We start from the raw sequence: 26,873 nt of genomic DNA, 5'->3' as shown, positions 1-26,873 counted from the left end.
CTTGCACTCTGCAAGGACTCATTCATGTTTGCAGATGAGACAATACCACTTTTCCTTTTCACCTCTAGGGCTTACTTTCTATAAGAAGCACTATATAAAACGCTACTACACTGCCAACCACCAGTCTTGCATACAAGAGTGGAAGTGTATACCTATGAAAGTTAGTCTACTGCTCAAGACACCGCTGCAAGTACAATAATTGCATATGTGTAGCTGAAAGTTGTAGCTAATTGTTACTAATTTCACACGGGGAAGATTGCAACTTTTGCAAAAGCAGCAAGACTTTTTCTCTGCCCGTCACTGACTGCTCTTTCTCCAAGGCACAGCAGTCAGTGTGAGAATAAAGTTGTGGAGGTGTAGAGGCAAAGTCCTATGCACAATGGCTACACTGGAATTTGCCTTTCTACAAAATACTTTTTTTAAGTGTCTTTTCCTTACAACTACAGCACTGTAAATACCTGTGTTTCAGGAGTATGTGTACTTTCACAGTTACATGGAATTACTGCCAAGCAACTGTGACAAGTGTTTGGTAGATTCAGGAGGATGCAGTGGACCCTATTTATACTGTTGTTACTATCCAGTTAAAGATTAATCTATGCAAAGACGCATCTTACCTATGTAACCAATAATGGCAGGATTTCCAATATCCTTTGCCAGATTACCAGCAAAATTCCACAGCTGCAAAGAAAGATGCAATTCCTTTCCATTATGTATGTCATAAAATTAATAGTTTACTCAATCTGAAAGGACAATGGGCTCACAACTGCAGTTTGCTCTATCACCACTATTAAACTCTGTCAAAGCACATGTGACAGAGCAAAGACAGAATGACTTGAGGCCGACATGTACTCTAATGCTACAGTTTGCTGGTTCCTGTATGCAAAACAAAACTGTGAAACTGGTTCCATTGTAAGCACTTGACACTTACCTGGCTATAAAGAAACAAACCAAACCGCATGGAGTTGGTTCTTACTGGAGTGTAAAGAAATAACCATCACAGCATGGATTTGGTGCTTACCTGGCTCAAACAAACAGCATTACTTTATACATATTTGCATCAAGATTGCAGCATGCTACTACCAGTCTCAGTAACAAAGTAATCCTTAATGTTACCTTAAATTTAATGGGCACTGCTCTCAAAATTTCCCTTGTGATGCATTAATCACCTCATTATCATTCATACCTCACCTGCAGGTTACAGCACAGTTAGTATACTCCTACCCTTCCACCAGTTAATTACCATAGTTTAGTAGTATAGGTCTTCAGAGAAGCAGCAGCAACTTTCCATAATGCACTCCACTGCATACTTCAACCCCTTGCCTAGTTAAAAAGAAATGGATCCCCTCTCTAAATGCTGTCCTTAAACACATAGGATACAATGGAGTCTTAAACCACAAAGACATTTTCAGGCAAGTAATCCTATACCAAAGCAGGGAGTGCATGGATCTGCAGTTAGTTTAAATCCGATACGTTACAGATACCTTCTCACTTCTGCAAGTCATGGCAACTCTGAGAAGTACTTAGAAAAACATGTATGAAAGTTATGTAGTTACTGTAATAGAGCTTGAAGGGCAAGTCTAGCTTCAATAGCAATCAGGACTAAGGTTACAGGAATTGGGATTGCTCAGCAGATGAAACTTTTCCAAGATGCCAAGAACTGCCATCCCATAATGGGCCAATGCCCTGTTAAGAGCCGAGTTTAGCCTTTGAAGCTGATTAATAAAAAGCAAAGCCTGCTTTGACAAGGACAGGGAAGATGGAGAAGTATGTTACAGATTATGGACCTGCTTTTCTAGACAGCTTATTATGGTAAGAGGTTGTCCATTCTTGGCAACTATCAGAACAGAGTTCCAAGCCAGCTCTTCTGGGCAGTCTCCACCATAAAAAAACATAACACGATAATGGTGGCTCCAAAGGAATATCAATAGCTGGATATCACATCCAACTTACTGTCTTGCAAAAGAATACAAAAATGAATGTACTCAACTGTAGATTCAGTTCTTTTAAAGTGAAATCCAGTTGATGATTAGTGTCCATGCGATGCAGCAAGTATTCTTCAAAATTAAAATAAGATGTGAAGACTGGCAAGTGAATGTGTTGGTTAAGATTTGATTCTGTGGCTACCTTAGGTATAACAGAGAAGCTCCAATGTAGATGCACTTTGGCCAAGATTCAGAAACAAATCAGCACACTGCATTCCGTGAAAATGTAATGACAAGCAATGTGCAGGGTGGGGCCAATATGGAGACACAAGTACAGCGATCTCACTACCCAGAAAAACAGTGCTGTCAGAATCGTATACAAATGAGCAACCATGTGGAAAGAAGAGTAACTGCAAATGAGGATAAACATGGCAGCTGGAGTCAGAACTGTATATAATGCAGTGCGACAAGCCCATTCAAGCAGCAACTCTGTAAAGTGTCATTTCCTGGTGAACACAGAAACACACCTTGCTAGGACTCTAGGAACATTATCCTCATAAGAGCAACAGCATTTCTTAAAGGCTGTCTTGGCAGCCAGTGCCTGTGACTCTGTATGCCATCACCCTCAATACATTGCAGACATCATACCTGACTCACCTCCATGACAAGACATAAGTAAATGCTACTGTGTACACAGACACCACACAGAATCTTGTAGACATGTGCAGCTCTCGCATCATGTCTGGGCACTGATTAGGCAGCTCCTAGGAGTCCCACATCTGGCACATGTCTAACCTATATCAATTTGTGTGGGGTGATTTATTATAGGACATCTAACTGGTATGCTGCAAAAACAACAAGAAAGCAAGTGCTTTGAATGTTGTCCACTCAAAGGTGTCAATTCATGCTTTGTAGGAGACATCGGATATGCAACTCGCAGAGCTTGTTTGAGAGGTCATACAACTCTGCACTTTCTCAGACCCTCCACATCATTGGGAATGTGTTTGCTGTATTGAAGGCCTGCTTCTATTACCTACAGTCCTCAGGTGGTGCGCTACAGTATGCTCCAGAGACCTGATGCAATAGATTTGTTGTTTGGGTAATGTGCACAACATAGTGCTATACAAACCACTTGAGCAAGGTTCGACAGCTGACTGCCATACAGACCAGAGCCAGCATGAAAGCAGGTGGCAGGTGAGGAGTCATAGAAACCAAATGGAGGGAAAACCCATGTGAGGCTGAAGAGGGCACAATATGCTGTGGCAATGGCAAGCATACAGCATCTGATCCACAACTAAGGGCCAGAGTAAAATCATGCACCAGTACACTCAAGCTATGCAGAACAGTGCACTTTCTGACCACACTAGGCAGCAGACATTGCCTAACTCATGTAACAGAGGTGAGGGTGCAAGGCACATTTGTTATCATTTGCACAGGTGGGGTGGGACAAGGGGACATGGATTAGAAACAGCTAAACCGCTGTAATGGGGCCATATTAAGGTATGTGGAAAAGTTAGCCTTACATGGCTGGGTGATTTTGGGAGGGGAGATGGATGCACTGTACAGGGAAGGAAATTAAACTTCCATGGGAGGTACAGGTGGTGAGATGTTATGGGAGCTTCCACAACACTGGTACTAGGAACACAGGTGCAGCAGATGGAGGAGAGCTCTGCAGGTGTGGAAGTCTGAAATGCAGGGGACAGGCATGGAGGCTATATTTATAAGGGTGGTCCTGTCATACCATTGCAGGCTCACCATCAGTAACTGGCGGACAGGAAATGGTACTACGTGATCTTGAGATACCTGCCCTATGGGATGTACCCAAGGTGGAAACAAAGGAGCAGCAGCCAGGGTATGGCTGTGGTGGCAGACCCAAGAGACTTCATGAAGGGCAAGAGCTGTCAAGCGGCAGTCCAATAACTGAAGTAGGTGGGTGTGCTCCCTCTCCTTATTACCCATAGTTGTATGCAGGTGATGAGGCTCTCACAAAAATTACACATGCCATGCAGTATGTGAATCATCTTTTGCCATGGTACTGGTGGCATCTATGCCTGGATCACAGAACTGCACATTCACTGATTTATGCCTGGTGTGACACTTGGTACAGACATTCCGCATGAGCTATGGCAAGCGGATGGTACACCACTCCCTAAAGCTGTCTTTACATTCCATGGTGCTGCCACTGCCCAGTGCTGCATAAGGCAGTGATAACTATTTACCACATGTTGAGATGCCAAGGATGCCTTATCATACTCAGTGGAGAGAGTCAAGAATGGGCTCCACATACGCTACAGCAGTGGAAGAGTACGTGGGTGGTAGGGTGCCCTACACCATAACAATTGCTGACACTGTCACTATGCTGTCAACCTGTGCCAGGAATAAACTGCCAATGCTACATAGACATCAGGAATGTCCGGCTAAATTACGACTGACCCCATGACTGTTGCACCTATGAAGGCAGACAGATAAACCCCCAAGACTACAACTCAAGGTACAAGACATTCCTAACTCCACAGTGTTGCAACAGCATTTCAGAAGACATACACAGAATGAATACTTGCATACCTTCTGGTGTATGTTGCTCAGCCTGCATCAGTGATGTGCCTGTGGGATAGACATGGTGGTTTACCATCAGGGAGCTCATGCCAGAGGTGTCCACTAGACCTTGCAAGTGCATTACAGTAATACCAATGTGGTACATCCCCAACAGAGACTCACAACTTGCCAACTTTTCAGCTCCCACATCAAAGTCTCCACTGGCATCAGTGTTCTCTTCCTGTTGCCATGACAGTCACAGCAATATTTCTTGTCTGTAACTGTAGTCTGCGATGGCAAACCTCCACCTGTGGGCATTCTCTATCTTGCAATGGTTTGGGCTTTTTGTGTGGGTGTGCATCATGTTGATGAGCATGTGGCAGTTCTGCTGTGCCAATCTGTTCAGGCCACCTGCATTCGCATCCATAAGGCCTTGCTACCTTTGCTGATGCTTAAAAAGCACCTTCCACATGCTTGTAGATCCTGCACAATGGCACCTCCATCATTGCTGATGAAAATTTCACCAGCTGCTGTCTCAGTTTTGTAACATGGAGGTTTACAGCTGTGGTTAGTACACGGGTATAACTATTTCTAACATCTCCTCTATCAGGCCAACACCCATGCCACAGCCATTGCTACACCAAGTGGCACACTTGCTATACTATCTTTTTGCAAGTCATGGCTCATTAGTACACCAGAGAGGACAGCTTGGAAATGGATTGGGAAGCCTTGTATTAAACCACAGTCTACCTAATATGGACCTGTGTCCTCTCAAGCAACACTGATGTGTACTCTACGGAGCACAAAGCATGTGACAAGTGCTCTTCTCTCCCAGCATCTCCATTCTCTATTATGTACCAGCTGAATGCGCCATTCAACACATCCTTTTCTGACTTTGTTGGCAACAAATGTAGCCACTCCAACAATCCCAGTCATTCAACAGTCCCACAAGTGGGCCAGAGATGGTTAAACAGTGTCATATATGGTCTCAATCCCCTTTATCACCCCTCTTTGTTGGCATTCCCACCATTGCAAATTGCTGTTGAACAATTCAGCCAATATTGTAAAATGCATGCAGTCTGCACCTCTTTACTCCAGCTGCTGTAAAACACTCCAATAATCTCTGTATTAAACATTTACTTGCTATACTACAGCAATATTAATAGGGCAACAAGCACCACAATAGGAACCTCAGCTTTTACCATGTAATTACTGAGCTCACAGTGCAATTATGCTAGTCAGGTTATTTTTATTTAGTGTTTCTGAATCACACAGGTACTGCAGTGCATCACCAACTTTACACCGTGTGATGAGAGCTAGTGATTCCTAGAGCACGTGTCACAAGCCTTGGTACATGTTACGTACGACTGAGCAGATATCTTATATCCACACACCAGTGGGCTTTTACAACCCAATTAGCAGCTTAAAGGGACACAATATAACACTGGCATGAATCAAAATATGTTGCAATGTTACTGAACTGTGTATATGCTAGTCCAGGTACAATACCATGTGTGACGGTCAGGCACCTGTCACCTAACCATCAGGCATGTCTATTGTGTTTGCACTACTGCTTGCTGGCATCAGGCTGCCTCAACCTTTATGCTGGCCACTGATACAGGTCACGTGACTTCTGTGAAATGCTGAAACAAAATACAACTACCATTTCTTCCTGCATGAATCAAAATATGTTGCAATGTTACTGAACTGTGTATATGCTAGTCCAGGTACAATACCATGTGTGACGGTCAGGCACCTGTCACCTAACCATCAGGCATGTCTATTGTGTTTGCACTACTGCTTGCTGGCATCAGGCTGCCTCAACCTTTATGCTGGCCACTGATACAGGTCACGTGACTTCTGTGAAATGCTGAAACAAAATACAACTACCATTTCTTCCTGCATCAACCTGGCAAGTGGCTACGGCTTATGGGAAGGCCAATATTGGAAAAGCTTTCAAAGTGGTACAGTAGGAAGACAAAGATTTTTAACACCTGTTACATCTGCACCAGCCACAGCACCTGCTGGGGGATATGACAGCCCCCAACAGAAAGAGGATGCTTGGCACTCACTTGTCAGAGTGGTGAGTGAGGCTTCTTTTGCATTGTTGAGCAGTGCTAGTATCATTAGAGCAACCTGAAGAGGCAGCACCTTGATATTATCCAATGGGAAGAATAGGTTAGAGAGAGTGAGAAATCCTGAGTATTGCAGAATGGGAAGTATGTTGTTTGGTTTTACAAAATTTAGCCCAATTGTATTGTACACTTAAAAGCAGTTAGTGAGGTTCAAAGGGATGTTGTGCTCATGTATTGTTGTTCTGTTTTATGTCTCATCACCTGATGAGATTTGGGAGGGGGTTATGTACTCACCATAACGTTCCATCTGTGCTGTCCATTTTTATTCTTCCTCAACTCTTGGGTTTGGATCGACTCAGCTGCTTCTACTAGTTTGTGGATCACTGAACACTCTCAAGCTCCTCCCTTTTCCATAATGTCCTAGTCCTTAACTTACCTCCGAACTTGTTTGCTGCCCTTTTCATCTATAGAGCATTGCAAAGGCATAAAATAGCAGGACAACCAGCAAAATCTGGAACTCAAAGATAGGAACAAGGTTTCCTTAGCATCTTCAATCCTTCCAAAACAGCAAGAAGAGAGTTGATGGGAGGGTAGTTGAGGAGGAATGAAAATGGACAACACAGATGGAACATTATGGTGAGTGCACAGCTTTTATATTTGATGCTGTCAATTTTCATTAATTCTTCAACTCTTGTGACACAGCACCCTGCTACCTAAACCCCAGGAATACTCTAAGGAAGGATATTTTTGAGTACCACTGAAGCAAATACTGCTCTGCCCCTACAGACCAGATCTAATTTGTAACGAGCAATAAAGGTATGAGGAACAACCCAAGTTGTGGCTGCACAAATATCTAGATAAGATCTAGACATAAAGGCTGAAGAAGCAGCCATACATCTAGTGGAATGTGCTCCAGGTGGTTTGGTTAAGGACATGTCTAATTTACTATAAAACAAAGGTAATACAATCAGTCAACCATTTAGCTAATGTTACTTTAGAGAATGATTTGCCCAGTTTTGAATCCAAAAGAACACAAACAGCTCTGTTTTTCTAAATTTTTATTCTATGCAAGTACTGTCTATGAATTTCCAATAGGTGTAACATATGCACTCTCCTTTATTTGAAAAATTTGGAAAGACGACCGGCAGGTTGATAGTTTGATTGATATTTTATTCTGACACCACACTGGGAAGAAAGGAAGAATTGATTATCAATGATAACTCTATTTTTATGAAAAATCGAGTGAAGGGGCTTAGAAGACAAGGCCGGTAATTCTGAAGCCCTTCTGGCAGATATAATAGCTACTAAAAAGATAGTCGTCCAGGTTAAAAAGTTTAGCTCTGTTTTAGCTGAGGGTTCAAATGGAGATCGGTCAGAGCTTGCAAAACATTTAAATCACAAGGGGGAGTAGGATCTTTAACTAGAGGTCTAAAGAGAAAAATTAGTCTTAGAAAAGTGATGCAAAATTTGGAAGATGCTAGAGATGCATTATTTATCCCTATAAAAATCTGGAGGTGGCAGCTAACTGTACTTATACAGTGGAAGAGCTAGCTCTTTCATTGAAAATTGATGGTAAAAATTCCAGAACTTTACAGAAATGGGAGCGAAAAAGGGATCCAATTGTTTTTGTTGTGCCCAAATTACGAAACTTTTCCATTTCCTTTTGTAAAGTTTCCTACTGGAAGCTTTGCGGGATGATAAAATAATTTTACAGACCAGGGAGGAGAGCCTGAGCTATCTAGCAATCAACAGAACTGGAGAAACCCTGCAGTCAACTTTATGCCAGGAATATCTGGGTGAAGACAGTCTGTCGGGTGAGACAGAAGGTCTGGAGTTGTATCCAGAGTCCATGGAGAATTAAAAAGATCAGACCAAAGAAAGGGAAACAAAATTTGATGACCAATAAGGGGCAATGAGGATTACTGTGTTCTTCAATTAAGATACTTTCTGAAGAAATTTGGGGATTAGGGGTAACGGGGTACTGGTGTGCCAGCTGTGAAATAGGGCATCTCTTGCGGACTCCCCCAGTGAGGGGATGACGGCAAAGAACCTGCTGCACTTAACAGGAGATGCGAAAAGGTTGCAGCACAGTTGACACCATTGATGGAATATCCTCTCCACCACCTTCATGCTGAGAGACCACTTGTGAGGCATTAGAATAAACCTGCTTAGCTTGTCTGCATTCTGAAGAAGTGTATGTTATATACACATGAAAGCACTTAATTCCTGTAATAAAACAGTTGTAAACTGATTCTGGTCATTTTCTGTTTGGATTCCAGCAGTTGGTTCAGTGGTTCTTGTCGTTTTGCGTTGCTTGGGTTCTCAGTTTGTCTACAATCACATTGGACTACTATGGAATGTGCACTGCTATCAGAAATCAATTGGATGAGATCTCCCATTGCCGCACTCTTAAAGCTTCTCAAAGGTGGTAAAAGTTGGTTCCCCCTTGTTTACTGATGTACCAGACCACTAACACTGTCCGTATGAATCGCAATATCCCCAGTGGGGGAGTGCCTTGGAAAGCTTGCAATGCTAGGAGGACAGCCCTCATTCCCAAGACAATGATGTGTGTTGGCCATTTTGAGAGACCATGTGCCTTGGAGTGTTCCTCCCTCCCCACCCGATGTGGAAGGCGTCTGTGGTCACTATGGCCTTGGGTTGGGGAACAAAGGCACTTGACTTGATTGCATCTCCCATAAAAAACAGTTTTTACAAGCCTGACTTATCTCTACCTGACTGAACAAGGGGTGGTAAATAATGGACCACTGAGTTGCCAGTGTCCACTGAAGTATTCTCATATGGTACCTTGACAACAGTACTATGACTGCTGCTGACATGGACCCTAAATCTTGTAAAATTAATCGAGTTGAGAAAGAAGACTTTTTGATGATTTTTCTGACCTGGAACCGATTAGTCTGAACTCTTGACAAGGTGAGGGATGCTGTTAGCATGACTGTATTAAATGAGGCACCAATGACTTCCAATGTCTGTGATGTTTCCAAATGAGATTTTTTTTTTCTTTTTATAGTTGATCAAAATGTCCAGATAGGGGCATAGCTGGAGTACATAACCTCGGACTAGAATCAGTTGATGTCTGGTTGGAGTGGTAATGAGCCAGTCGTCTAGATATGCAAAAAAAAAAAAAACGGAAACCCTGCAGCCTCAAGGGAGCTATCACTGCTGCCATACACTTGGTGAACACTGTGGGCACAGTGGTGAGACCAAAGGGCACAGCTCTGAATTGGTAATGACTGGCTCCCAGCCAGAAGCATAGATACCTCCTACCTCCTACATATCCTGAAAATCCATCAATAACATCCAATCATCCTTTTGCAGAAAAGGTAAAATGGACTAAACCATGACCATCCGGAACTTTATGTACTGAATCGACTGATTTAGGTTGCTGAGATCTAAAACTGGTCTCCAGTCCCATTTTCTTTGGCACTAAAAAAAAAACCTTGAGGAAGTTACGGACTCTTTCTGGTCTGGGGGACCTCTTGAATGATTTTCTATCAGCTTGTTTATTTCTAGTGCTCCTGCGTCCTCTGAGTGGGTGGAACATCGGGGATTTTCTTTGAAAATAATAGGGATGGACAGGAAAATGGTACGATATTACCTATGGATATCCTCTATGCCCATGAATCTTTTGCATTTTCTAGCCAGGCTCTCTGGTGCAGGGATAAAACTACTCCCAACTGCCTCCAGAGACAGACAGTTGGGCTTCCTTTATGGAGGACTGGTAGGATCCGTCAGAGAAAGTATCTCTAGAGCTTAGGTTTTGTGGACCTACTTTGCTGCGAGGGCAGGGTCTTCCATTAGAGTTCCCCCAGGGACAGGGGGGGGCATCTCCATGCAGATTTTGGAAGGGACCTTAGGAACTTCCTGAACCACATCTTTTGATCACCTCATCGATTCCTAGAAAAGGTTCATTGAGGGGTTGAAAAATGTACACCCACAGCAGAGAGTTTTTCCTTCTTGCTCACATCTAAAGAGTGTGTCTTTCACTTTGAGGCCAAGTAAAGAATGTGCATCAAAGGCAGCACTGACAAAGGAAGCTTTGAAGAGTTCCACAAAGTCACCCAAGTACATCCATGCATGCCTTCTGATGGAAATACCTGAACATGCCACCAACAAGGTATCTTCTGCTGAATGAGAGATAAGCCTAGTGGGCAAATTGGAAATGGACTGGAGGGTAGCCAACTGCAAAGGCAATAGTGCTCTCTGCCTCAGAGGATATGGTCCCAGAGAGAGATTTTGAAAGTTCCTTAATCAAATCTGTCTGGAGTCTTGTGAAGGTTGCTGAAGCATAAACAAACTTTCCCAAATCTGTCCATTGCCCTAGACACCCTGTTAGGGGGTAGACAGAGGTACTCTGTTCTGCAAGTTCCTTCTTCATGGCTGACACTATGACCATGGCATAAACAGGTACTCCCTTGCTCCAAAAGGTTCTAGTTTAGGCAGTGCCAGGATCCTGTCTGGTCTCTTGGGTATTGGTTTAATGGTATCCGGTTCCTTCCACACCTTCCAAGAGACCAAATCAATAAGCTCAGCAGTGTGTGGGGTCACCCAGAAGGTAGGCAGGCCAGCAAAAAAAGCATCCATGAATACAGATTCTTCTAGGGAAGGATTGTCAGGTGACCAACCATCCCTTTGCTTTAAGGGTTCTAGAATGTCTCCAAATGAGATGTCGGGTGGTGATCTTGGGACCCTTCCCTGAAGTCGGTATCTTCTGTGACTGATTCTTGAAGATAATCCAGGTGCCTCCTTTTGCACTTTTTCCTGCGGAAGACCACCTGGAGGACTCAGTGGTCATCTCTGGTGCTGGCCTGCCAGTGGTGACCAGTGGCTCCTCATTGGAAAAAAGCAACGATATTCCATCAAGCCACCCAGCAGGAGGTCAACAGACTGGTGCAGACTGGGGTGGACCACACCCAGGCTGGCACCTTGAAGCACATCCTCATGCAATATGCAGAGTTACACAGCTGCATGGCTTCAACCATGGACCACAAATGGCTGAACCCAGCCATGAGGGCAGTCACAGATATGACTGACTTCTGGTCGAGTTTGCCACTGTGCAGCTTGCCAGATAGTTGTCACACTACCCTGCCCTGTCACAGTGTTCCACCTGCTGAATGGCGTGTCCCGTCATCTCCATTACTATGTCTTCCCGGTGTTGATGCATTTCCTTAGTGAGCCCTGCCCTTCTGTTACTGCACCTCATCTTTCTATCTTATATTCGGCTCCCTCTGCTGAGATTCCTATAACCTCCTTCTTGCCATACCTTCGCCCTGCCACCTTCCCTCTCTTCTCTTCAAAAGGGAGAACTGTGTCCTGCAAAATATAATACTTTTCTTCCCCTACACTACTTTTCCCATGGTCCCTTCTATGTGTACCAATGGTTACTCATCCCCTTTGATTGTCTTATAAATCATGTCCTTTCTATTGGTAATATAAACTTAGTAAGGTGTTTTCTACGTAGTCAACATTTGGGCTACATGGCTGTGCTAGTGCTGTACAGGAGTGGCTCTGACGTGCAAGAGCTTCTTGGAACCAGAGCATGTGCCCTGTTGTAGCATGGTCCATAGGTCTGTCTAATGTCTGCCAATTTCATGACTGAATAGCCTACTTGCGCAACAGTTGACTCTGCAACTTCATGCTAACTTACTACTTCTGTATGCTTAACTCCAGTCAGGTTACAACTTGCAACTCTGAATGCACCAGTTTGTTTTCTTTTTTTGATTTGTTTTACAGAGTGGCCACATTGCTAATTTTTTTTCTAAATGCTGGACGATATTTTTATGAAAAAAGGTAAGTGAATTCTACAAACAAGGCTTGGAATATGGAGATCCTCCTGGTTGATATAACTGCCACAAGGAAGAGTTTTCCAAAGAAAGATATTTCAAGTTTGCCACACTTGCAGGTTCAAAGGAGGGCATGGTCTATGGGATCTTGTAGCAGAGAAGGTGGCAGCTTATACTGACTCCATGGCATACAGTGATGAAGCCATGACCACAAAAAAAAGTTGTGTCTTACCATAACGTTCCATCTGAGTTGTTGTTGATCTTCCAGTCATCACTGATGAGTTCGGTTCCGAGCCCTCGGAATAGAGTCGGCCTAATACCAAGCTCGCGTACACCAAAAACTCTCTAGCTAAGCTGCTACCCACAATGCCCTTAGTCCCAGTTACCTCAGATGGAGTTTGCATGCAACATGTAGAAGAAAACAGAAAAACAGAGGCCATTTCTGCGCAAAAACCCTGAAACACCACAAGGACCCAGAAGATCCACCAGGAGCCTTTCATGGTGGATGGCGGGAGGGTGTGATGACTGGAAGATCAAAAACGCAGATGGAACGTTATGGTAAGACATAACTTCTTTATCTGAAGTTGTTAATCTTCCTATTCATCACTGATGGGTCAGAATCCCAAGCTACTTGGAGAACCTGGGTGGCCCTTACGGAAGAACATTCTCGAGAACCATTGAGCCGAAGGCCGCTCTTCCCCTGGAGACCAAATCCAATTTGTAATGCTTGACAAAGGTATGGGGTTTAGCCCAAATGGCTGCTGCACAAATGTCATCCATGGAAGCCCTGGAGTGAAAGGCAACCAAAGTTGTGATGGCCCTAGTTGAATGAGCTTTGATTTGAACAGGTTTAGATTCATTTGCCAGGGAGTACGAAAATGTAATGCAATCTCTGAGCCATTTTGATAAAGTAACTTTTGATACAGCACATCCTATTCTTGGACCAGAAAAGGAAATGAAAAGTTTGTCTGACTTGCGGAAGGACTTAGTCCTGTTCAAGTAGAAACGTAGTTGTCTATGTACGTCCAATGAATGTAGACAGTATTCTCCCTTGTTGGAATAATTAGGGAAATACACAGGTAGCTCAATGGACTGGTTAATACAGACGTCAGAATTCACTTTGAGGAGAAAGGAAGGATTAGTACGAAGGGATACTCTGTCCTTATGGAAAATTAGATACAGGCTCTTGATGCAGGCGGCTTGTAACTCAGATATAAGTCTGGCTGATGTGACTGCTACCAAAAACAAAGATTTCCATGACAGAAATTTTAGATCACGTCGCAGCAGACTCAAACGGGGGGGTAGAGAGAGAGATAGAGAGACTGTAGAACCAGAGAGAGATTCCATGTCTCTACAGGTTGCCTTGACAGGAGGTCTGTTATGGAAAACTCCCTTGAGAAAGGTCTTGCAAAGTCCGGTGACGATAGGAGGGACACCATCCGAACTGTTAAGGAAATTGGAAATCGCTGCTAAATGGACTCGGATGCCCCATTGACAAACAACTCAGAAAGATACTGGAGTATAGCAGCTGTAGGAGTTGAAAAATGATCTAACATCTGATTATTAGACCATATAACGAATTTTTTCCATTCATCTCTGTAGAGTTTTCTGGTGGATGGTTTATGGGAGGCCAGAATAATATCGCGGATAGGTGAGGAGAGGGTTTCCTGCATGGTGACTAACGGAAGTGGAGAAACCAAGTTGTCAGCTTGAGATTGGACAGATTTGGGGGAGTCGGCCCTTGTGGGTGAGATATCAGGTCCTGACGAGTGTCCAGGATCCAAGGAGGTTGTAATAGGCATGGCTGGAGGAAGGGAATCCACACTTGTCAAGGCCAGAAAGGGGCAATAAAGATTACTTTGCATCTCAACCGGATTGTTTTCTTTAGAAATAGGGGTATCAAAGGTATAGGAGGATAAGCATAAAGGAGACCTGCAGGCCAATCGTGAGTCAAAGCATCTCTCAGTGACTCCCAGTCTGGGGGAAAGAGGGCAAAGTAGCTGCTGCATATTTTTGTTTGAAGAGGAAAAGAAAAGATCGCAGCAAGACTGGATCCAACAACTGAAGATTTCTGCCCATCACGTTCAGGTTGAGAGACCACTCGTGCAGACAGAGGATGCATCTGCTCAGCCTGTCCGCAATCACGTTGGAGCTCCCCGGGATATGTGTTGCAATTAGAAAGCGGTTGGAAGCTATCACCCAATGCCAAATTCTCATGGCATCGTGACATGTGGGATAGGATTTGGTCCCTCCCTGTTTATGTACCAGACAGACAGACATATTTGTCCGACTGGATTGCAATCATCCCCGACGGAAGGAGTGGATGAAGTGCCTGCGACGCTAACAGCAACGCTCTCAACTCCAGGACATTGATATGCAAGTTGACCTCGAAGCTGGACCACGTGCCTTGGACTGTCTTTCCCTGGAAGTGGTCCCCACCCTATCAGGGAAGCGTCCCTGGTCACCATGCTGTTGGGTTGGGGAGTCTGGAAGAGGTGGCACCAAAGATTTTTGTCTGTTCTCATCCACCAGAGGAGATCTTGCTTGCAGGAATTGGTGAGGAGGATCTGCGAGTTTAGAGGATGGAGACTGGATACCCACTGGGACAAAAGGAGCCATTGTAACAGTCTCATATGCAATCTTGCCAGAGGGACAATCGGGATGGCTGCCGCCATAGACCCTACTTGTAATCTTAACATTCGAAGTCTGTGAGGAGGGAGAGAGACTTGGCTTGTTTGAGTATTGAATACTGCTCCTATAAATTCCAACTGTTGGGTAGGATGAAGGTTGGACTTTTTCCAGTGTATTGTGATGCCTAGAAACTCTGCCAGTGCTAGAGTGTAGTAGAGTGCCATGACCAGTAGGTGCTTGGTGAGGGTGGAGAGGAGCCAATCGTCTAGATATGGAAACACATGGAATCCCTGTAGTCTCAGATGAGCTGTTACCACTGCTAGGCATTTCGTGAACACTCTGGGTGCCGTCGAGACACCAAATGGCAGGGCTCTGAATTGATAATGATTGGCTCCCAGCTGGAAGGAAAGAAGACACCTGGAGCACTTGTCCATTTTGATGTGGTAATAAGCATCCCACAGATCTATCGAGCACATCCACACACCCTCCTGAAGAAATGGGAGAATTGATTGTATTGTGACCATGCGGAATTTGGTCTGAATTACTGATTTGTTCAGTTACCTGAGATCCAAAATGGGTCTCTAGTCCCTGGTCTGTTTTGGCACCAAAAAGAATCTTGAGTAAAACAAGGATCCGCACTGGTCTGGGGGACTTGTTGGATAACTCGTTTTTGACACAACTTTCTTATTTCTGAAGCTGCTTCTTCCCTTTGACTGGGTGGAACATCGGGAAGGCATTTTGGAGGTCTTTGGCAAGAGATTAAAGGGATGTAATAACCTCTGGAAATTATTCTCTGCACCCACTGATCATTTGTAAGAGAGAGTCAGGCAGCTTGGTGCAGAGAAAAACGAGCCCCAACTGCTTCCAGAGGAAAGCAATTGGGCAGCGCTTCAGGAGCACTGATAGGGTTGTCCGGAGAAAGAATCCCTGGAGTCCTGATGTCGGGGACCCCCTCTGCCCCTAAAGGGGAGTCTTCCATTATTGGAACCTCCTCTGCCTCTGGGGGAATCCTAACCACATGCACTACAGAAAGGGCCTTGAGATTTTTTGTGCCATATCTTTCCACTCTTCTGGTTCCTGGAGAAAGAGCGCTGAGGTTTGGAAAGACGTAGGCCAACGGCAGACGTTTTTCCATCCTGCTCGCACCTGACTAATATGCCCTTCACTTTAGAACCAAACAAAGTGGATGGTTCGATAGGGGCGTTCAAGAAGGAAGACTTGGAGTCCGCAAGGTCACAAATGCACATCCAGGCATGCCGTATCATAACTACACCTGCAGCTCTAGCCACCCCTTCGCTTGTGTGGGACAGCAACCTCATGGACAAGTTGGAGATCGACTCTAGGATAGCAAGGTGAGAAGCAACTTTATCGCATGCCCAGTCAGAAACTTGACCCGCGAGGGTTCCAGAGTTTTCAGAGATGAGATCTCTTTGGAGCCTCGTAAAATGTGCCAAATAATTCAGAGACCTGACAGCAAAGGTCGCTGAAGCAAAAACTCGCTTCCCTAATCTGTCCACCACCCGGGACTCTCTGTTAGGTAGATGGACAGTAGGACTTTCCTCCACAAGGTCCTTTTTTGTGGCAGTCGCCACCACCATAGCGTCTACTGGTAAGCCTCCAGACGAATGGGGATGTTCCTCTGGAGGGGAAAGTATCTTGTCTGGTCTCCGGGGAATGGCCTCAACAGTATAAGGGTTCTTCCACGCCCGCTGCATGATGAGCTGGACTAACTCATTGGCGGGGGTCACCCAAGAAGTAGGGGGCCAACAGCGGAAGGCCTGCAGGAATACGGATTCCTCCGAGGAAGGGTTGGAGGGCTTCCAGTCACCCCTCTGCCACAAAATTTCCAAGATGTCTCCAAAGGAGGCATAGTCAGGGAGTGACCGTAGGGACCCTTCCTCATCATCTTAGTCTGTATCCTCCGTGAGGGACTCCTCTGTGGAGTCCATGCGTTTCCTATTACACGTCCATTTCTGAGGTGGTTCTTCAGTGGGAGCGTCTGAAGAAGACTCAGAAAGGAGGTTACCCTGTACAGGGGTCTCCTGTAGCTTGCGCTCTTGGTGTCCTGCGGAGGTGGCCTGTGATAGCTGCAGCTCAGAAGGAGCAGGGGGAAGGTCCGACGTAGGAGGAGCGCTTTCCAAAGCAAGCACCCTCTCCATCAACTGGAAGGCAGGCCCACCCGAAGAGGAATGGGAGACCGGAACAGAGAAGACAATCTTGGAACCGGGAACACACCCTGCTCCGTGTGGCCCACTGCCGAGGATGGTGCCTCAAGCAAAACTGGGGTGGGTGTCATCCCCGGATCTAAAGACGGAACCAATGAAACATCTGGAACCATACCTAGAGCCGGGGGTTCCATCCCCCAAGCATGAGATTGAGGAAGGGGTGGTTCCAAAAGAACCGAAACCCAAAGGGGCCTCGGAGCCTCAGAGAAGGTCACTGTCGACACCGAGGAGAGGAATCCCACCTAAGACGTCAGAGCTATGGGCCTCAGAACCGAAGGGACCCAAAATCCGGAGTGGGATGTGTTTTAAGAAAATTTGTAATCCCTCTGGCTGTCAGCAGCTGATCAAACAGGCGCACCACATCCAATTCAGATAGACTCCTGGTGGACCTTACCAACACTCCTGAGGGGGAGTTAGGTCAGTCCAAAAAGGGGCTAAAGTCTTGTCCTGAAAACGGATCCAAAGACAGGGAGTACTGGGTCCATGGTGTAGGAAAAGTCGGCACCGAGGATTCCAGTTTCGAGACAAGTAAAAGGGGGATTATCGGTGCCGGGAAAGGGCTCAGAGCCAAGGCAATAGCTGGAGTGAAAGTCATTATCGGCTCCAAAGAAGTGGTTGGTACTGATCTTGGAGCGGAGATGGGTGACGTCGGTGCCAAGGTAATAGGCAATAAGGCTGGAACCGAAATCACACTTGGAACAGTAGCAGCCTGTACCAAGGGCAGTGCCGTTGTGGAAGTCATTGAAATATTTGCAGAGACCAGTGGAGCAGAACTCGGAACCAAGGTGGTCGGAGCCAAGGAGGCGATCTTGTGCTCCGTGGAAGACTTGTGGGCCTTATGCTTATGAGGCTTGCCCTTATCACCAGCTGGTAAACAGGGGGTCAGAATAAGGATGTTTTTTTGTCTTTTGATGGAGGGGTTGAGACCTCTGACGCAGAAAGAAACTCAGAAAAGGTCAGGCCTTTCAAAATAAGTTTATTTTTCCTTTCATTCAGCGTCTGCTGACTGAAACTGACAAATCTGACAGGGAGGTTTCACAGATAAGTGGGAAGCCCTCAAACAATATACACAATCCTCATGCAGGTTACAATTAGGGAGTTTACAATTGCAGGAAGTGCAGTGCTTAAACCCCGAAGTCCCTTTCTTTTCAGGCATATTAAGTATATCGATTCGACAATCCAAAAAAGGATAGAGAAAGGAAGGAAAAAGAGAAAAATACCAACAATGGTATTAAGAATACCACAAGGGTAAAGAAGGGCGTTTACCAACAATGGTAAGAAGAGGATACCCGTGGGTAGAGCTGGTTAAGATAATAAGATATAGAAGAGTATTTAGGGAAAAAAAACTTACAAAATACAGTAAATTTTGAAAAAATACAGCACTTAGCTGGAGAGCTCGGTGAAACACTGCTATATGGCTGCGTGGCAAACGAGATCGGATGTAACTGGGAGAAGGGCATTGTAGGTAGCAGCTTAGCTCGAGAGTTTTTGGTGTACGTGAGCTTGGTATTAGGCCGACTCTGTTCCGAGGGCTCGGAACCAAACCCATCAGTGATGAACAGGAAGAAGATTAGCAAATTCAGATCTATAGTTTGATTTTGGCTCAGTCACTGGAGAAGGCAGGTGGGGGATGGCTGGAAAGAGTGCCTTATGTCAATTCACCCATCCTGGGAGAAGAGAGGGAAGGGGTCTGTCGACAGCTGGAATATGACCTCAGAGAGGCTGTGGAGTATCTTCCTATGTACTGGCAGGCTACCACTCCAATGGGGGGCCTGAATGAACTGGTATCAAGGGCCGTGATTCTGGTGACATTATGCCCAGGTAGGGATTCCCTTCTCTTCTATCAGAAAAAATTCTGCCTCAAGCTATGCATCTGATGATTGTCCTTAGGCTCTCGCCTATTTTCACTGAGGTGATGTAGAGAGGTAATCCTCTCCCCTGTTGAGGGAGGGTCCACTTGCAGGGTTACATGCTTTGTCCACTCCCCCTTTCATCCATCCACAACCCCTTTTTCCCCATTTTTACACATGGGGTCAGGGTGCAACTTCAACAGTGAATCATCCAGAGCCAAGGTTTACACCACCAAGTGGGCTAGCCATGCCTTGGTAGTTCTTGCACACCACACACTTGCATGCACACTCACACTCATGGCCAATTTAGAGTGTTCAGTTCACCTACTGCATATCTTTGAAATGTGGGAGGAAACCAGAGCACCCGGACAAAACCCATGCGAAGACAGAAAGGACATGCAGACTCCACAGAGAAGGTACCCAAGCAGAGAATCAAAGCAGGGAACATCTTGCTGTGAGGTGACAACACTACCTGCTGTACAACATGACAGTAGAAAATAAGAAAACATACGGAAGTCCAATCATAGCCTGAAAAAAAAATGCAAGGTCACACTCCCTGTAAAGGTAAGGCCACTTCCAGGGTTACAGTAGAATTCAGCTGGACCACTCCCCTGAAAAAGAAGAGCCATCTTTAAAGGTTTTACATACCTGTAATGAGGCTAAAGAATTTAAATCAATGTTCTATGGAAATATCGAATGGCAACCAAACAGATTGGGTCTACTTCACAATGTTGAAAGCCGACAATATCGAAGCTGATATTGTTAGCAGCACAACATTGAAAGTGCAGAACATCGTGCAGGTAAACGGAAATCTCCATAGGGGGACATTTCCGTTTACCTCAATGTAGTGCTGTCTCGGAGTTTGAATATTTAAGTAGGGGGTGTGGGGGGTGCAGGCGGGCTTGCCACCCTGCCTACGCTAGTTAGTTTTTATTTTTGTTTTATTTTTTTGTTTTTTTAACATTATTCGATGTTTTACTACATCTATCACTAGAGGCTGACTTTTAGTGATTCGATGTAGTAAAATTTTGATAAGGCGATATAGACGCAACAGATTTACTGGAAAAGAAATTAAATCTAGGAACAGGATTGCACAAAGGCTCCAATCCCTTGGTAGAGGCACAAACTGTAAACATGTCAGTTTCTCATTACATGCCTTACTCATATGAGGCTTTTCAGAGGATGAGATTTTAATCTCTTATCCAGAAATTCTTTGTTATTATCATAACTGGATACACAAAGGGGTTAGATGCAAGGAGTAGAGATCCAGGTGTGTCAATTATGTTCTTGATGGTTTCAAAAACAGAAATTTCTCCAGAACATGAGGCAAACGTTTTATCTTTTGATTTCATTAACCAGAATATGCAGATATGACGAATTTTGTGGGAGAGTACAGTGTCCTTTTGAACATTTTATTTCTCTGATGTGAGAAGTAGGTCTGAAGTTAGTCAATGCTGATCTATGTGACACGAATATCAATCATTTGAGGTAGAAAACAGAATTTCTTAGCAGCCTCTCTCCCCTTTATAAAAAAAAAAAAAAAAAATCAGACTTTCCATTTTTAAAACTGAGAATGAGATATGTAGGCCATATATTAATGGCAATAAGAAATGAAGGTTATGTGGGTGAGAGGGGACAGGTAACGGTACCGTCTTGCATTGGTGTGTAAATGAATGAGCGTTAGAAGCAGTTAATGGCATTTGTGGTGTGAAAGGGGAGCCATAATACATCAGTCTCTTTGGATAGGAGACAGAATAGAGCTCATAATTTCTGCTGGAAAGAGCTATTTATAGAAGATTCATGAATCTGCCAACTAAATTGTTGTACTGTTGCAGTGTGTGTCTGAGTGTAAAACATGCGCTCTGTTGAAGTACACAAGTTACTTATCCTTACCTCTACATGACATCTAGAATTTGTATCCGAGACAGGTGTATACCAAACGGTAAACCCTCACAGGGAATACCACTTCTCTTGAACCACTTTACATTTGAATTAAATAGGAGAACTATTTCACTTCACATCAAGTGGAACCTGGATGCATGGATGTGGAATTACAAGTTCAACCATGGTTTGGTACCTTTGTCCCTTATACACAGGAGGAACATGTAAATATCTGCTCCGGGTCTATATTAAATTCTCGAAAGCCAACGATGTTGAATCTGACATTGTCGACACGAGAATAGCGAAACTGCAGAACATCGAACAAGTAAACAAATCTCCATAAGGGGAGATTTCCATTTACTTCAATGTAGTGCGGTCTTGGAGTTGGTATATTTAAGTAGATGGGGGTGTGGGGAGCACAGCCCCCCACCTGGGGGTGCAGGGGGGCTTGCCCTTCTGCCTACATCGTTTATTTATTTTTTTTGTTTTTATTTTTTTTTTTTGTGAACATTCAGTTTTTTAACAGTTCAATCACCCAAGGTAGACCTTTAGTGATTCGAACTGTTAAATATTCAATGTTCTAATACAGACCCTCTGCTCCAGGGTTATGATTATTCATACTTACTATGCAAAGAGTTTTAGCATACTATCAAAGGATCATCTCACCCAGGGTTATACAAGACTTCTACAGAATTCAAGGGCCTTTGTACTAAACTACTAAAACTAGAAACTCCATAGAAATGCATGGTTAGGCTGGTAAAGATCCTCATAGATCAACAGCCTACTAAGTACCCATGAGCATATTCCCCAGACCTCACAATGATTAAATCTCTCAACTTGTATCAAAAGTATATTTTTCTCAAAACTTCCAAAAGTCCGGAACCTGTGACCTGCAAACCCTAAAACTCTTGTAGGATGGTTTCTTTTTTTACTACTTACAGCTGTCAGAGATGCTTAGCAGCAAACATGTCAATACTGCAAGCAAAATGTCCAGAGTCATTAAACACACCTTAGTAACTCTGACCGTTGTGAGAAGATTAATATGGGAACTGCTAAATTAGCCATATTCACCTTCCTATGGCAGTATCATGAAGGAAGAGAATGTACGACCTCTCCTATTTTATTCACCATGAGGATGTGTTTGTGCAAGCAATAGAGATAATTTTGTGCCAAGATGTTCTCCAAGTTTCCTATGTTTAAGTTTATACATTTTCTATTTCTTACACATTTTAGAATGGGATGACATGAAAAACAATAGAATATATTGCCATCAAGACGAGAGGATACTGGCATGAGCAGTTACTATTATACCATTTTGTCACTCCACATGGGGAGGCAAAGTGAAAACCTATACTTCGGAACTGTTGTGCTGCCTCAAAAACATGTAGGCACTAGATGGGAAAGTGACCTGAATTCAACTCAGCAAGAAGACCAAGTAATGCCTGTTCCAGTAAGTTTATGGACATTGCTATGCTTAACAGCCAATGTGGCTATGACCGAGTCAGTGCTGACGCTAACAGCAACTAAAAGGAATGTGCAATTATATGAAAAAAAATCCGCACTGTACCTCTCGTTTTTTTCTTTTCTTTTATAAACATGCTAAACATTACCGTTTCAGTGCAAGCACTATTACAAACTACCATCTTAAATATAAAAACAAAAAAAACCTCTACATTTGCAATAGCTCACAGTATATCAAGTGGCTTATAACAAATGTCACTATAAAATCTACAGGCCCCTCTTCTAGCAAACAGTACTATAGACTGAAGAGACTCTGTATGAGCATACTTTGTATTCACCTACAATGTACAACGTTTACCTTTAACTACAATACGCAAGTACTTCATGTAACTCGGCACAACACAACTGCCTATTCCAGCACAAAATATGCCAAGATGATCACGGAATGTCATCTATTTTGATCCTTCCCTTCCTTAGAATGTTATACATATTAGGATTCTGAACAAAAAACTCCACTCCTTAGAAGCCCTCTTCACCCTAGAGAATGCGGACATTGTGTGGTCACTGAGACATAATTTAAAGCAGCAAACAGCACACAGACAGTGTAAGGTTATAATGCCTTCCACACATTTAGACCAGCTACTACACAAACAGGGACTAAAGGTGGAGATGTCTCAATTTACTTCAAAAATAAAAATACCTCAAGGCTGGTCAAACAGGACAATGCAATTCAGCTTCTCCAAGTTCAAATCACCACAGGCAAAATCCAATACCATTTCCTTGTAAACTATAGGTTCCCCTGCATGACCCAGGAAACCCATGACATGTATTTAAACTTATTGTAAATACTCACCATCCAACCAAATATCATATTTGTGTGGAGCTTTAATTACCCCACTATTAAATGGGAATCCTATACAACACCAAATGTACAGGCACAGAGATTCCTGGATTTTGTAAACACAAACACCTTGGACTAGATTGTCAATACAACAACAAGGGGTGCAACCATACTGGATCTGGTCCTCAGTAATATGGAAGAATGCTGCACACCCCCTAGTGTAACGGCATTGTTGTTAAGGCCAGACCAAAAATGGTCTCTTTTGAAGTAAAAATAAAACCTGGAACCTCAGCTAACCCTGGAATAGTCAGGAACTACTCTCTAAAGCTAACTTCCTATTATTAAGAGATAACCAGGCAATATATCAAGCTCCCATAAAGCCTGAAAACACTACTGCCTACACAGAGCTGTTCACAGAAACTCTATACAAGCATATTAATAGCTGCATAGAGGCAGCTGTGCCCACCAGGAAGAAGTACAGAACTAATTCAAAAAAAAAAAAAAAAAGCCATCCTGGTGGAATCACATCAATAGTCTGTATAACATAAGGAAGAAAATCATGGAGGTGCAGCACCTAGCAGGATAAAAGCACACTCAAACCAAACGACTCGGAGCACAAAGTCTACCAAAGCCAAATCTGAGGTAAATTTGGCCTCCCAGGCCAAGGAAAACCACAAAGTATCCTTTAGTTATGTCCGGAACCTCAGAGGCAATACATAATTGTGTACAGAGCTCATTATAAATGGAGCCACCTATACTGAGCCAGAAGATACAGCAAACCTACTGGCCAACAAATTAAGCTCCAACTTTACCCCTCTCTCCCCCATCCACCTTCCCTCAGAAGTACCATCAAATACAACTCCCTGCTATCACAAGGGAACAGGTCCTTAATGCTCTCTCTTAGGCCGACAGCACTGCATCAATGGGCCCAGACAATATCCCAGAATGCTTTCTAAATAGCATGAAATGATCTATCAGGCCCTCTGGAATTGTTGTTTAACTGTAGCCTCGAAACAGGCTTCATGCCTCACGAATGGAGAACAGCAACAGTCATCCCTCTGCACAAATGTTGGCCATCTACAGACCATGGAAACTAAAGACCAATAAGTCTTACTAGTCTCATAAGTGAAGTCATGGAAAGAATTATCATGGGAATTAACAAGAATGACATAGGAAACAATGATGAAAATGGGGGGGGGGGCAAGAAACAAGGAAAGGCTGGGATTTTGGATGCATATCCTTAAGGAGAACAACAGTAACCATAAAGATTGTATTCACAAAGTAAGCCAACATAACCTTCTGCCGATAGGGATGACTGCAGTTAAGGATATAGACAACAGGCAAGATGCATCTGGAATTTTTTGGAAAAAACTGGCAAAAGAAAAGGGTATTGGGAGAAAATAATTAGAGAGGGAAAAGTAATGGAACGGGAAGATGACAAGAATTTATTTGGACTGCAGGCTAGAGACTGCCTTCCTTATCAAGGATTGATGTCAGAACATAAGTAAAGAGAAAGAAAGAAAGAAAGAAAGAAAGAAAGGGGGATCCTAAGCAAAAGACCAGCACTGGTCAAGTTTTCAGTAGAATCTAGAACAGCAGCAGCAGCTGTTAAAGGAATTAGTAAAACATATAAAATATTGCATGATAACTACACAAGAATCAATCATAGGAGGTCAGAAAGGATTGCGAAGAGAGACTTGAATAAAAAAATTTAACAAAGAAACAATGGGGAAATATATGCATGTCTCCCAGATAGGTAAAGTCTACAAGATTTTGGATCTTTGTTTGGAAGTGTTTACAAAGGTATTGTTATACCCCTAAAGTAGACTCCAAAAGATTTTTCTTCAAGTGGACAGCAGAATTTGGAGGTGTGATGGGGAAGAAAGAGGTAATTTGGAACATATTTTCTGGGATGTAATGAGTTGGCAGACTTTAAAGACTCCCTGCAGACTACTCTGTCAGACATATTGGGTAAGCAAATTGGTGCAACTAAGGAAATATTTTTTTGAGCTATGATGTTGTTTGCCTTTCGGCTTTTCCCAGTAAGGGGTCGCCACAGCGGAACTCTGTCCACTAATGAATGGCAGTAGATTTTTACGAAATGCCGAGGTGCCAGCTCAACACCCAACCTTCAATGAAGGCACGCTCATTTACGCACGCATGTCTTTCAAACGCTACCCAACCGCAGGGAGGACATGCAGAGCACACAGAAGGCACTGCCAAGTCCCGCCGAGAATCAAACGGGAGAACCTCTTGCTTTGAGGTAACAATGCTACCGCCATACTACCGCAGCCTGATACAGAACCAGAATTGCCTACATATATTAAGGCCTTGCCAAGTCTAATTATGGTGGCTGCCAAACTGCAATTACTAGAAAATGGAAATCAGTCTAAACCAACAGTACTAGTAGTAGTGAATATAACGGAAATAAAACTGGAATTGGGATCTTTTAGAAAAGGCTAGGAGCAAATTACATAGAAAAATGGGAATTGTGGGAACAATACATGCAGAGGAGTAATGAGGTTTAAAAGGAGGAAAGATATGAATGAGCTATGTAATGTTTGACTGACAAAGACTGGACGGATTGAAGCATAATGTTTGCAACTAAAATTATGAAAATCTTTTTTTTGTTTTCATTTATAAATGTATAATTGTCTATGTCATATGTGAAAACAAAGAGAATTTAAAAAAAAAAAAAAAAAGGACACAGAAAACCTCCAGACTTCAGACCAAACATCAAGGGAAGATCATGCCAACTTAGCCTGGTGGACTTCATTGAAAAGGGCACCAAAGCAATGAGTGAGGGTAAAATGGTTTACAGTGCTTACCTTGACCTGGCCAAGGCATATGACACAATCCCCCACTCTGGCATTGCTGACAAACTTATGAGGTTAGGTACAAACTCTTATGTCACCTGGTGGATAGCCAAATGGCTAATAGACAGGACCTAGAAATTAGAATTGGGAATCCACCTCTACAAAGAGGCCATTCACAAGTAGAATCCCTCAGGGATTGATCCTGGGACCGCTCCTTTTAGGCATTTACTTCTCTGAAGTCAAGGTCAACCTCAATGGTCTCCGGCTGACTAAATTTGCGGATGACAGCAAATTAGGAGCGGTCATTGAATTGCCCACCGACACAAATGTTCTCCAGAATGGATTGACAGACAAATCAGTGCCAAAGCCAAGGACTAAAACTAAATGCCAAGAAATATATAATAGTATACTTTGGGAAGTTATCCACCTCTGGAAACTATCATATTGACAACACACCCCTAAGAGTTGACCCAGCAGTGAGGGACTTCGGGACCCACAGAAAATAATTAGCATTTGACCAATGTGTGTCTAGAGTAGTGAGGAAATCATTGTATGTTGTGCAAATTAATGGTACGTAGGTCTAAGTCATCATTCCACTATATTCAGGATTCATCACACCAATCATAGAATACAATGCTCCATTTGGTATGTATCTAACCAGGCATATCCAACAAGTGGAACACCCATTTAGGTTACTCACTAAAAGAATATAGTTCATAAGTAACATGCCCTATGCAAATCACCTTAAGACCCTATCCCCGTATTCAGTCTCCAACAGACTGTTGAAGGGAGATCTATGCCTGGTATACAAGGCAGTGTCAAACCCCACTTTAAT

General features: G+C 43.6%; 1 protein-coding gene across 2 annotated transcripts in view; it reads right to left on the bottom strand.

Annotated features, from left to right (window-relative positions):
- Positions 1 to 26,873, bottom strand: part of LOC122806743 (ATR interacting protein) — a 1,230,392-nt gene that overhangs the window by 1,039,823 nt on the left and 163,696 nt on the right. The gene's annotated exons all lie outside the window — the stretch shown is intronic.

Source organism: Protopterus annectens, chromosome 7.part0, assembly GCF_019279795.1.
Source record: "Protopterus annectens isolate FY-2018-M chromosome 7.part0, PAN1.0, whole genome shotgun sequence".
Taxonomy (NCBI): domain Eukaryota; kingdom Metazoa; phylum Chordata; order Ceratodontiformes; family Protopteridae; genus Protopterus; species Protopterus annectens.
Note: the sequence above shows the minus strand (reverse complement) of the source record. Positions and strands in the feature narration are given on the sequence as shown.